The sequence below is a fragment of the Staurois parvus genome, unplaced genomic scaffold, assembly GCF_062004578.1.
Source record: "Staurois parvus isolate SC_StPar_1 unplaced genomic scaffold, SC_StPar_1.0 ptg000126l, whole genome shotgun sequence".
Classification (NCBI taxonomy): domain Eukaryota; kingdom Metazoa; phylum Chordata; class Amphibia; order Anura; family Ranidae; genus Staurois; species Staurois parvus.
In genome coordinates, this window is record NW_028317922.1 from 3059321 (window position 1) to 3071900 (window position 12580).

Sequence of the window (12580 nt, forward strand, 5' to 3'; positions counted from 1 at the left end):
GTTGTCCCTGGAACATTTGCCCATTGGAAATAATCTCCTCTTACCTCCTTACTCCTTAGGCCCCTTTCACATGGTGATCCAAGCAGGTCCACCTGTCAGTTTTAGAGGTGGACCTGAATAGATGGTACATGTATCCCTAAGGACAGTGGGTGTAAACCTTCAATCCAATCCGGTCAGCTAAAAAAAAAAGTGGATCTGTCCTCTCCATCTAAGCAGATCGGAGGGCAGTTAGGTGTAAATGGACAGTCTGTTTACACCCGGCCGCCCATACAGCAGAGCAGAGCCGTGCCCACTCTGCATAAACTGAGTAGATTCAGACTTGTCATCGACCTGCTCTGCTCCGATCGGTCAGGAATCAGCAAACAGATCATCTGCTGATCAAATTGGATTCTGCCCTGTGTGAAAAGGACCTAGCTCCTCTAGGCTCCCTCCGCCCACATTACCACTCCCACAAAGCATCCTATCTAAAGTGCTCCTGGTCGGGGTCACATGTCTTCCCCCATCACATACAATGCACCCCTTGGCGGGGTGGGGTAGCAAGGCAGCCTACTGCAAGGGTTAGGCCTGATAAAGACCCTGATGTAAGGGGGAATTCTTGAGGCCTTCATGTAAGGGGGGGGGGGGGGCCTGATGGGGATTTTTTATGGCCTGTGAATATTTGTAAAATATTCAATGTAGCCCTTGTTCTGAAGTTTGGAGACCCCTGGGCTTAGACTTAGAAGCCTGCCAGAAGTGTAGGCATGATTTCACCATCAAAAGATCTTCCTTTCTTTGGATTTTATATAAACATGCATGTTTGGATCTCCTGAGCATAGATGGACACCTCAGGCACCTGTTAAAGAGACCCTGTCATCAACCCATGCCCACTAAGATGAACGTGTTGTGTGAATTCACTTACAATGCAAAAACCGTGGCTGCCTTTCTTTTCAGAATAAGCAAAGAGATGAAGTGGAGATCTCACCCTGAGTGTAGTAATATCTTTAATCACAGTGAAAGCAGAAGATAAAATACACTCACATGAGTAAAAGTATAAAAAAAAGCCCAGGTCCAGTCCAGTAAGACCTCCAACCATGGCCAGTAGTGGGATAGGAACTGCAAAATGTTTAGAAGCCTGGAATTGGCTCAATGAGACACACCAACAGGGTGTGGTATTTGGCCAAGAGGAGGTGGAGTTCCTCCCATGTTCAGTTCAAAGCTTGGGCAGTAAGCTAGTAGTCGGATTTCCTATCAAAAGGATGCTGCAGACAGAGCCGATGTTCTGCTGTTTCTCCAACACCTCTGGAAGTGTCCAGAGGCTCATATATCCAGCCTGACTTTACTGCTTTTTGTCTTGGCCCTGACATCTTGCAAGAAAGCTTTGCATATTCTGCAGAACTGCTTGGGCCACCTGTTGGTCTCTGCTGCCTTCTTGCTGAGTGTGCCCTTCTTAGCCAGGTATAGAGCATGGCCCTCTGTTCAGTGCACAGTTTCCTGAAGATCCTGAACTTCTGGGCATTCTATCCCCACAGAGCTTCCCAGGGAACTGCACGATCGGTGAGAGTGTCCAGAAGCACCTATAGTTCACTGGTGATCTCCGGGATACAGTGTCAGCCCCCCCCCCCCACCTAGTGCACCAATGGGGTTCTACCTGATATGAGAGTCTGTCCCCATGGCCTGTGGTCCCCTGTTGAGGGCTACATCAATGTTATTCTAGATGAATATGGTTCTCTTGTTATTACCATTATAGTAACAATTGCAATTACAGTTAGTTTACAAGCCTAGGCACTGTACAAGAGGTAGGGAAAAAAGTCATTGTTGTGCAAGCTCATAACTTGGGCTTGCACAGAGTTTCAACTCCCGGGTGAAGCATAAAGGTGATGAAAGACTTGAGAACTGGCAGTTGCTGGTGGTGGTGGTGTGGGGGGGGGGGGGGGGGGGGGTTCTTTCAAGAGAACCTACCACCCTGCCCAAAATAGAATAAATTATGTGAGAAAGTGTAATTTTCATCATCAGGAGAGAAGCTAGAGTTTACATTCAAATTTAAATTCAATTTAAATGCTAACGTGATGATCACAAACAGGAAGTGAGGTAAGAATAGGCTAATGCCTGCTCTAGCGGGAGTGGAGGATATAATATAAACAACATTTACCTGCATGGCACCCCTTGGCACAGGTTAGCATTATGGGCATGTGTCTTTATTACTGACATCTCCAGATTTCTGGGTTCTGTGGATGATTGGATTAGGTTTTTAGGGCTGATTTGTGAAAGCTAAGAAACCTAAGACAAAAGTTGAGTTGTGGGCCATGGCAATACAATATAACAAGGAATCTTGTGTTTGGCTTTTGCTCTAGCTTCAATCTTTAAAATGATCAATACAATAATCATAGGAGCCTAAAGTCATGGCAATATGTCCATAAAAACGTAAAAGTTGTCCATAATGTCAGGAAACAAATTACTATAATCATGTCACAGCACTCTTCTGAACTATCCAACAAAATGTTTAAAGAAAAAATCCGGGCAAAATTATTATTTTCCCATGCAGTGGGGCTGTGCGTGCATGACCCTGCATTCGCTATATCTGGTCTCCCACAGTATACAGAACATGGAAATGCTATTATTTTAGTAAATATAAACTGCTAAATACCTTTTCTCATCAGCAGTTAGAGCAGTCTTGTGATTTCTATCAGTGTCCAGCACAGCACTGGTTTAAGCTTGTAGGAGTTTTCATTCTTCCCTGATCATCCTATGAGACTGCAGGACCTCTGATCCTCTGTCTGCATAGCGCTGATTGGCCCTGTGCTGATCACATGCACTCTCCCAAGAAGAAAAACTCTCTAGCAATATTATTATTATACAGTATTTATATAGCGCCAACAGTTTGCTCAGCGCTGTACATTACAATGGAAGACAATACACGAGACAGTACAATAACAATACAATGCAATACACGAGGGGTTTGAGGGCCCTGCTCCTTGGAGCTTACAATCTAGGAGGGCGGGGATAGTGGTACGGGAGGAATAGCTGTGGGGGATGGAGTGGTAGGAAGAGTGGAGGAGATCAGCAATTAGCAGAGGGCGGAGTAGGCTTCCCTGAAGAGGTGGGTTTTCAGGGGGGTGCGCCTAAAAGAGAGGAGAGTAGGTGATAGTCTGATGGATTGGGGTAGGGAGTTCCAGAGGATGGAGGAGGCCCTGGAGAAGTCCTGGAGATGGGCATGGGAGGAGGAGACCAGGGAACTAGAGAGCAGGAGGTCTTGTGAGGAGCAGAAAGTACGTTTTGGGTGGTATTTGGATATCAGGTCAGTGATGTAGTTTGGGGCAGTGTTATGGACAGCTTTGTACGTCAGTGTTAGCATTTTTAATTTTATCCGTTGGGCAATCGGAAGCCAGTGGAGGGATTGGCAGAGGGGGGTGGCGGATACAGAGCAGTTAGTGAGGTGGATGAGTCTGGGCGCAGTATTCAGGATAGACTGAAGCGGGGATAGCCTGTGGTAAGGTAGGCCGGTGAGGAGGGAGTTACAGTAGTCAAGTCGTGATATGATAAGGGAGTGAATGAGTTGCTTAGTAGTTTTCGGGGTTAGGAACAGACGTATTTTGGAGATGTTGCAGAGGTGGAGTCTACAGGAGTTTGTCAGCGATTGGACCTGGGGCTGGAAGGACAGATTGGAGTCTAGGATGACACCAAGTACTCTGGCTTGCGGGGTGGGACTGATTTTGGCATTGTTGGTCGTGATGGAGAAGTCAGGGAGAGGGGGGCACGGACTATGGGGAAAACTAGAAGCTCAGTTTTGGAAAGGTTCAGTTTGAGGAAGTGGAGTGACATCCAATCCGATATGTCGTTCAGTAGGCTAATGATTCGGGCGGAGACTGAAGGGGTGAGGCAAGGGGTAGAGAGATAGATTTGCGTGTCGTCGGCATAGAGATGGTAGTTGAAGCCATGAGAGTGTATGAGTTGGCCAAGAGAGGAGGTGTAGATAGAGAAGAGAAGGGGCCCGAGGACAGAGCAAGGAGGGATCCCAGCAGAGGGGGGGAGTGAGGGGGAGGTGGTAGCGTTATAGGTAACACTGAAGGAGCGCTGTGATAGATAGGAAGAGAGCCAGGAGAGAGCGGAGTCTCTGAGGCCAAGAGAGTGTAGTTTTTTGAGGAGGAGGGGGTGGTCGACTGTGTCGAAAGCCGCAGAGAGGTCGAGGAGTAGGAGCACTGAATAGTGGCCATTAGCTTTGGTGGTTAGCAGGTCATTGGTGAGTTTGCGTAGGGCAGTTTCGGTGGAGTGTAGGGGACAGAAGCCAGACTGTAGGGGATCAAGGAGGTTGTTGCCATTGAGGTGGGAGCTTAGGCGATTATAGACTAAGCGCTCAAGGAGTTTGGATGTAAATGGCAGCAGGGAGATGGGTCTAAGGTTGTTCAGGTCGAAGGGATCCAGGGAGGGTTTTTTAAGTATGGGAGTGATGTGCGCGTGCTTCAGAGGGGAGGGGAATGCGCCAGTAGAGAGGGAGAGATTAAAGATGTGAGTGAGGGAGCGTAGGATGGAGGAGGAGGGAGATCGTAGGAGTTGTGAGGGGACAGGGTCGAGGGGGCAGGTGGTGAGGTGGGCTTCAGAGAAGACCTTAGTGACCTCTTCAGTGGTAGCAAGGTCGGAGTGGAGTGTTGAGGGGGTTTTAGTGTGAGGAATGTTAGGTGGGGTGGAGGTCTGGACAGTGGCGAGGGAGAGGGGTGTTGAGGGGGTTTTCGAGTGAGGGGTGCTAGGTGGGGTAGAAGTCTGAGCAGCGGCGATGTCCCTATGAATTGCATCGATCTTGTTTTTGAAGTGGTTGGCAATCTCGTGGGCGGTGAGTGAGGTACTGGGTGGAGGTGGGGGCGGAGAGAGTAGAGAGTTAAAAGTAGAGAAGAGCCGGGCGAGGACTGGAGGAGAGGGTATTGATGAGGGTCACAAAGTAGGCTTGCTTGGCAGTGTGGAGGGAGGAAGTGTAGGTGAGGAAGGCAGATTTATATCGGGTGAACGCTAGTTGGGATCTGGTTTTGCGCCGTAGTCGCTCCAGTGCATGACTGCGTCGTTTGAGATTGTTGGTATGATCAGTCTGCCAGGGCTGAAGCAGTCGGGGTCTAATGCTTCGTGTGGTAAGAGGTGCTAACGGGTCTAGAGCGGTTGACAGCGAGTTGTTATAAGCAGTAGTGGCCAGTTCAGGGCAGGAGAGGGGAAGGATACTGTCGTAAAGTTGGTCAGCTGCAGAGTGGATGGAGGCAGGGTTCAGGTTGCAGAGGTTTCACTGGTGATAGTTTGACATTTGGAGTGGTAGGTGTTTGAGGACGAGGAGATGGAGAAGGTAATAAGGTTGTGGTCAGAGAGAGGAAAGAGGGTGTTTGTGAGGTTGTGGGTAGTGCAGAGATGAGAGAAAACAAGGTCCAGGATGTTCCCATCGGAGTGGGTGGTGGACTGTATACACTGTGCGAGTGCAAAAGAAGAGGTTAAGTGGAGGAGTTGGGATGTAGCCGGGTTATTGATGTTGATAAGGATGTTGAAGTCTCCAAGGATGATGGTGGGTAGCTCGGAGGAGAGAAAGAAGGGTAGCCAGGCGAAGACGTCGTCGAGGAAGCGGGGCACGGGTCCAGGAGGCCGATAGATTACAGCAATCCTCAGAGGGGTTGGAGAGAATAGTCGGATGCAGTGGGCCTCAAAGGAGGAGGATAGAGAGGGGGGTTTGGGAGAACTTGGTAGGTGCTCAGCGGTGACAGGAGCATACCAACCCCACTACCTTTTCGACCACTGTGTCTGGCTGAGTGGGTCCAGATGAGACCTCCATAGGAGAGTGCCGCAGGGGAGGTAGAGTCAGTGACTTGGATCCAGGTTTAAGTGATCGCTAGGAGGTTGAGGGAGCGGGAAACAAAGAGGTCGTGGATGGCAGTGAGTTTGTGTCAAACCGACGTTCAGGAGTGCACATGAAAAAGGGGGGGGGGGGTTTAGGGAGCAGAGGGACAGGTATCAGATTGAGGGGGTTGCGGCAGTTCATGGAAGTGGGAGGGTGCCTTGTGGGTGAGTGAGGTGGTGGAGGACCAGGGTTCGGAGAGATGTCCCCCGCGGTTAGAAGAAGAAGGGTGAGAAAGGTGGCATGGGAGCGGGATGTACAAGAGCTCGTAAATCTACCAGTGGAGGTGTGTGGGTCAGTGGGAGAGTGGAGTATCAGGAGGAGGTGGTGAGAGCCGTAGAGGGGAGAAGGAAGCAGTGAGGGCGCAATGTACAGTTGTTTGGGAGGAGCAGAAGGATATTGAAAAGAGATTTTGGGAACGGAGGAGAGGGGTATGAGGAGGAGGAGTAAAGGAGGCATTTTAGGAAGGTAAATGGAGTGGCGGACAGGTGTGGTGGGAAGTTTCTCAGGTTGCTTGGTTGCAGATAGTCTAGACACACCAAACAGAGCATGTGCAGACTTGCCACTGCTGCTCTGTACTATGGCAGATGGATTGGGGACAGTAGAAGGGGGGATCAGAGAAGTCAAGATCAAACATCCTTTTTTACACAATGCAGAGGATTAACCCCTTAGGTTCCACAGTGAGTAAAACAAGCATGCTTTACTGCATATACAGACTGATTTTACTGTTGTTGGTTTAGTAACACTGTAAATGCTGTTTTTTGTCTATGGGCTGAGAAAGTAAAGATATACTTACCTAATCTGCCGATCCTCTAAGCGCAAGACCGGTCTCCACCACTCCTGCCCCCCCCCTGCATGCTAGTGGCCTTGTGAATGGGTTGTTCCGGACGTCATCACACCCATAGACCAGCTCTGGACATGAGGACGGCAGGAACAGTCCACGTGGTTTTCCGGAGGAACGGCGAAATGGGTGAGTAAAGCTTTTCTCTGAGCCCCTCGACAAAACAAGCACTTAAACCATGCAGTGCAGGCACAGCCCCACTGCATGGGAAAATAACAATTTTAACCGGGGTTCTGCTCTAATAAATAAATAAATAAATAAATAAATAAATAAATATATATATATATATATATATATATATATATATATACTGTATATATACACTGAGGGGCCCAAAAAATGTATACACACTTCCACATGAAAAATATATGCATAAAAATGTTATTACTAGATTTCTATAAACATCAAAGTGTAGCTGTAACTCATGTTTGAATTATGCAGTCACACTAGGCGCTCAAAGTGGTCACCATTAGCATCCAGACACTTTTGATTTTGGCGAACTACTGCATGAACCACACCATTTTCTGTACCATGTGTTTACAACCACTCACAGTACTCCATTCTTCGTTCAGGGTCATCTTTATTCATGGCATGTCTCTCAGGATGAACACTTTCCAGTGTGCTCTCTTCACAATATGTTGTATGCTTGATCTGCTAATTCCTGTCTCACATGCACATTGTTTGATCGACTTTTGTGGTGACCATGTAAACTGTTACAACACCATATCCGAGGAAGCAGAACTTGTTACTGTGCGACACCTCCCAGATCACAAATTTGTGTGATTGTTACTTGTGTTGGTGGTTCTGTTCCAAACTCACGTCGCCATGGTCGTCGAACTTCACACACATTTTCAAATTTTTCAAAATTTTCAATATTTACAATACCAATTCAAATGGTCAAGTGTACCTCCACCATATTTAGGGGAAAAATAATACTATGCATTGCTGCCATAATTCAGGCTTTAAAACAGAGCATAGATAACAACTGTTGAAGTGTGTATGCATTTTATATATATATATATATATATATATATATATATATACATATATATATATATATATATATATAATATTACAAAGCAATAGTTATGTGGGTGTTGTGGCATAGCATACTTTCTAAATAAAATTTCTAAAACTATTTATTTGCATTTTATTTCTTTATGCAATTTATGAAATGGGTCAGGGAAGACAGTAAACAAGTATAGTCAAAATACAAGTAAAAGTCAATAACTGGAGAAACAGGTATGCAAGAATGCAGAAACTAACACAGACTAGAGCCTTGGGCTAGAAAATGAACCTACTGCTTATGTAAGGGATGTTAGCAACACAAAATAGTGAGGTGGATTGACAGGGAAGGGACTGGCTATTTAGATTCTATATCAATCAGCTGCTGGGATCTGACAGTGGATGTAGCTTTCTGTCCTGTGCACCAAGGTAGGAAAAACCACATGTTGGTAGAACTAGAAGTAGAAGGTCATCTCTGACACACTAGAAAGTCCAGAGATAGCAATGGCCACATATGCCAATCCTCAAAATTAAAAGTAAACCAGTATTGAAAATCAATGCCATTTCAGGAGATACAAATTTGCAAGCAGTGGATCATTTGTTGCATGAGCCATGAGTGAATGCCTTTATTGCTGTTTGGCTACACAGTGTGACGGTGACCATAGGTGGATCGAAATTTGGCCAGTTCAGCAGAGACCAACAGAAATTTGATTCATGTGTGGTCACTGCAGTTGAACAGAAATTGTTACCCCATGCTGAAATGAGTACCAGAGCTGCATTTGAAAATAAAATCAAGAACCTGTATATTTGACTTGATCTGGTCCCCTTGGATAGAACACTATCTTCCAAGAGATCTTGATAGATCCCTGTTGCTTGCATGATGTGATCCTCTGATGCAGCTCTCCTCTGGCTTAATGGAGAGCTTGCCCTTTTGCATTTTATCCTCTTATTTTTCCTTCATCTTTCTGTACCTTCCTCTCTATATTTTACTTTATGATTTTCATCTAAATCTCACCTACATTTGCTTCACTATGCTTGTTTTCAATAACGTTGTAGCACTACCCCCTTAGGAGTCGCTGAGTTTTATGGGCCCCCCTATAGTCATGCACAGCCAGGTAACATGCATTTTCTTCCACATTTCCACACTGGAGACAGTAAACAGTCCTTGAGCTTGTTTCTGTGATTTTATTGAGGGGTTGATAACTTGGATGGGGTTGAGGGGTGTATTACCCTTGTATTACCCATTACCCTGAGTGCTGGAGAGAACCTATTCCTGCCATATTTTCTTGTAGCAAGAGACAGATGGGTGGTACTTCCTCCATGTTTCCCCTCCTCATTGGTTGCCAAGTCCCTGGGGTGGGTTCTCCTAGGCTTCACTGGGCACCTAGAACAGGGTCACTCACGTGTCATATGGGGTACTTTTACTGTACCATGCTTATCAATGCCCTGGAACAAGGCAGGGGTCGCTTTCAGGGATAACTCAACCTTAAGGCGGACCTCTAACTCAAAGATGGCCGTACACCATGTACACTTGAATAGATGGCTGAACTCTAGTTAACTCTTTTGAGCATCATGTTCATCACTACTGTCACATGTAGCATTTAGGAGCAACACGCAGAGCCAATGCCCTCTCCACCTGTTCAGCGTACCTCTGCTACCTCATTCCCAGTAATGGAATGGAGCACTCACTTAACTCTTCTCCATGCATGCACTCACTTAACTCTTCCTCTTTCATAACTGCACCCAGGCTGGGGATCTCTGTGTGATGATCCGCTCCCATTGCTATGGGAGACAGACCACCAGGGGAGATAATGCCGACAACAACTCCCTCGCTACAAAAGACTGTCCAACCTCTCACAGGTACATACTTCATGACAGACTGCTTGCTAGACCTTAGTTAACCCTAATAACCACTTGCTGTCTTCATACCCCAATGTGTTTACTGAACCAGGTTGGAAACTACATGTGTGCTGTTACCTGCATTAATAACTTCAGACCAAGAAAATTCAAAGTTTAAAAGCTTTACTCAAAAACTTTTGGCAAAATAATTTCAAACAAAGTGCAGTCTTTTCCTATCTACCCCAGTCCATAACTCAGGCTTGTGGCTGCCCCAGCATACCTGCACAGGCAAAAGTCCAGTCCTGGCGCAGTCCATAATGGCCATTCTCCAGCAGCTGGTAGATTTAGGGCAGACCACAGGTCCCAAGAGCCCCCCTACATTGTAGACAGCTTCTGGATACGGTGATCTACTGGACTCTCATGCTGTGCTACATACTGTGGCTTGTCTGTTTCTTTCCTTCCCATGCAGCAGAATGTGTGTCCAGGCAGCAGCCACCCCCTCTTTTTTTAAAGTGGTAGTAAACCGCATCACACAAGAGTCCCGGGCCATGGCACAGTGCTCTGATAGAATGGCACGGGTATGCTGTTCCTTCAGAGAGCATGCGCTGTCTATCAGAAAGGGATTATATCTCCTAAATGGTTCACATTTAGGAGATATTAATTTTACCTACCACTTTAACAACACAGGGAGAAAGGCAGAGCTCAGCAGAAAGTGTGGAAAACTGGGTTAACTCTGTCCCTCTCGGCTGGGGCAGCAGCTGTCTCACTAACCAGCATTTCAACCTACTTATAGAATGAACAAAATCTGTTAGTCAAAAATGAGAACAGTGAAATAGATACCATTTAGGAAAATTGCACTTTACTTTTTTCGACAATACAACTGCTAACCAAAAATGTAGGGGTAAATAGTGTTTATACATACAGTGGGGATCGAACGTTTGGGCACCCCAGCTAAACATTTGTATTAATGTGCATAAAGAAGCCAAGGAAAGATGGAAAAATCTCCAAAAGGCATCAAATTACAGATTAGACATTCTTATAATATGTCAACAAAAGTTAGATTTTATTTCCATCATTTACACTTTCAAAATAACAGAAAACAAAAAAATGGCGTCTGCAAAAGTTTGGGCACCCTGCAGAATTTATAGCATGCACTGCCCCCTTTGCCAAGCTGAGACCTGCCAGTGTCATGGATTGTTCTCAATCATCGTCTGGGAAGACCAGATGATGTCAATCTCAAAGGTTTTAAATGCCCAGACTCATCTGACCTTGCCCCAACAATCAGCACCATGGGTTCTTCTAAGCAGTTGTCTAGAAAACTGAAACTGAAAATAGTTGACGCTCACAAAGCTGGAGAAGGCTATAAGAAGATAGCAAAGCGTTTTCAGATGTCAATATCCTCTGTTCGGAATGTAATTAAGAAATGGCAGTCATCAGAAACAGCGGAAGTTAAAGCAAGATCTGGAAGACCAAGAAAAATATCAGACAGAACAGCTCGCAGGATTGTGAGAAAAACAATTCAAAACCCACGTTTGACTGCACGATCCCTCCAGAAAGATCTGGCAGACACTGGAGTTGTGGTACACTATTCCACTATAAAGAGATACTTGTACAAATATGGTCTTCATGGAAGAGTCATCAGAATAAAACCTCTTCTACGTCCTCACCACAAAAATCATCGTTTGAACTTTGCAAATGAACATATAGACAAGCCTGATGCATTTTGGAAACAAGTTCTGTGAACCGATGAGGTTAAAATTGAACTTTTTGGCCGGAATGAGCAAAGGTACGTTTGAAGAAGAAGGGGCACAGAATTTAATGAAAAGAACCTCTGTCCAACTGTTAAGCATGGGGTTGGATCAATCATGCTTTGGGGTTGTGTTGCAGCCAGTGGCACAGGGAACATCTCACGAGTAGAAGGAAAAATGGATTCAATAAAATTTCAGCAAATTTTGGATGGTAACTTGATGCCATCTGTGAAAAACCTGAAGTTAAAGAGAGGATGGCTTCTACAAATGGATAATGATCCTAAACACACCTCGAAATCCACGGGGGATTACATCAAGAGGCGTAAACTGAAGGTTTTGCCATGGCCTTCACAATCTCCTGACCTCAACATAATTGAAAATCTATGGATAGACCTTAAAAGAGCAGTGCGTGACAGACAGCCCAGAAATCTCAAAGAACTGGAAGACTTTTGTAAGGAAGAATGGGCAAAGATACCTCAAACAAGAATTGAAAGACTCTTGGCTGGCTACAAAAAGCATTTACAAGCTGTGATACTTGCCAAAGGGGGCAGTAAAAGATATTAACTCTGCAGGGTGCCCAAACTTTTGCAGACGCCATTTTTTTGTTTTCTGTTATTTTGAAAGTGTAAATGATGGAAATAAAATCTAACTTTTGTTGACATATTATAAGAATGTCTAATCTGTAATTTGATGCCTTTTGGAGATTTTTCCATCTTTCCTTGGCTTCTTTATGCACATTAATACAAATTCTTAGCTGGGGTGCCCAAACTTTCGATCCCCACTGTATATTTTTGTACAAATATGCAACTTTATCTTTTTCCACTGTTGAAACTGCGATGGTTTGATTTGTATCCAATTTAATAATCTCTGATAATTAAAAAGAAAATAAAATCAAGATGTTCATAATACTCTGTTATTATTCATCTTTATCTGACGGCTGATCTATTGTTCAGCAACAAGATTGGCTTTACTGCCAGACAACGTTGATATCATTCAGTTTCTGATGACCGTTGCATTTGTCTCTCCTCTTTACACAAAGGGAAGCCTGTGAAACCACAGATCCCAGCAGCCCTGTAGGCTGGGAGACTTGTGAGCAGCTGCGTGTAAACAGCCATCATAAGACTGAAGTCAGGAGTGAAGGTGGTGCCCTGAAGAACTTGCTAGAGAGAAGAAAAGCGACAGACAGACAAAACATTGTATGGACACAGTCAGCTGTTAAGGGGAACAGAACAACAACAGGTATGTCACTGTCTCATCTGTAGAAAATAATAAAGTCACATTATAGGTTTTTTATAACAAGGACATAAA

At 45.2% G+C, this 12580-nt stretch overlaps 1 protein-coding gene across 1 annotated transcript in view; it reads left to right on the forward strand.

The window, feature by feature from the left end:
* Positions 1-8039: 8039 nt before the first annotated feature.
* Positions 8040-12580, forward strand: part of PLEKHB2 (pleckstrin homology domain containing B2) — a 67010-nt gene continuing 62469 nt past the window's right edge. The window contains exons 1-2 of the mRNA XM_089672354.1: positions 8040-8114; positions 12312-12511. The gene's annotated coding sequence lies outside the window, so the exon portion shown is untranslated. The remainder of the gene's footprint in view (positions 8115-12311; positions 12512-12580) is intronic.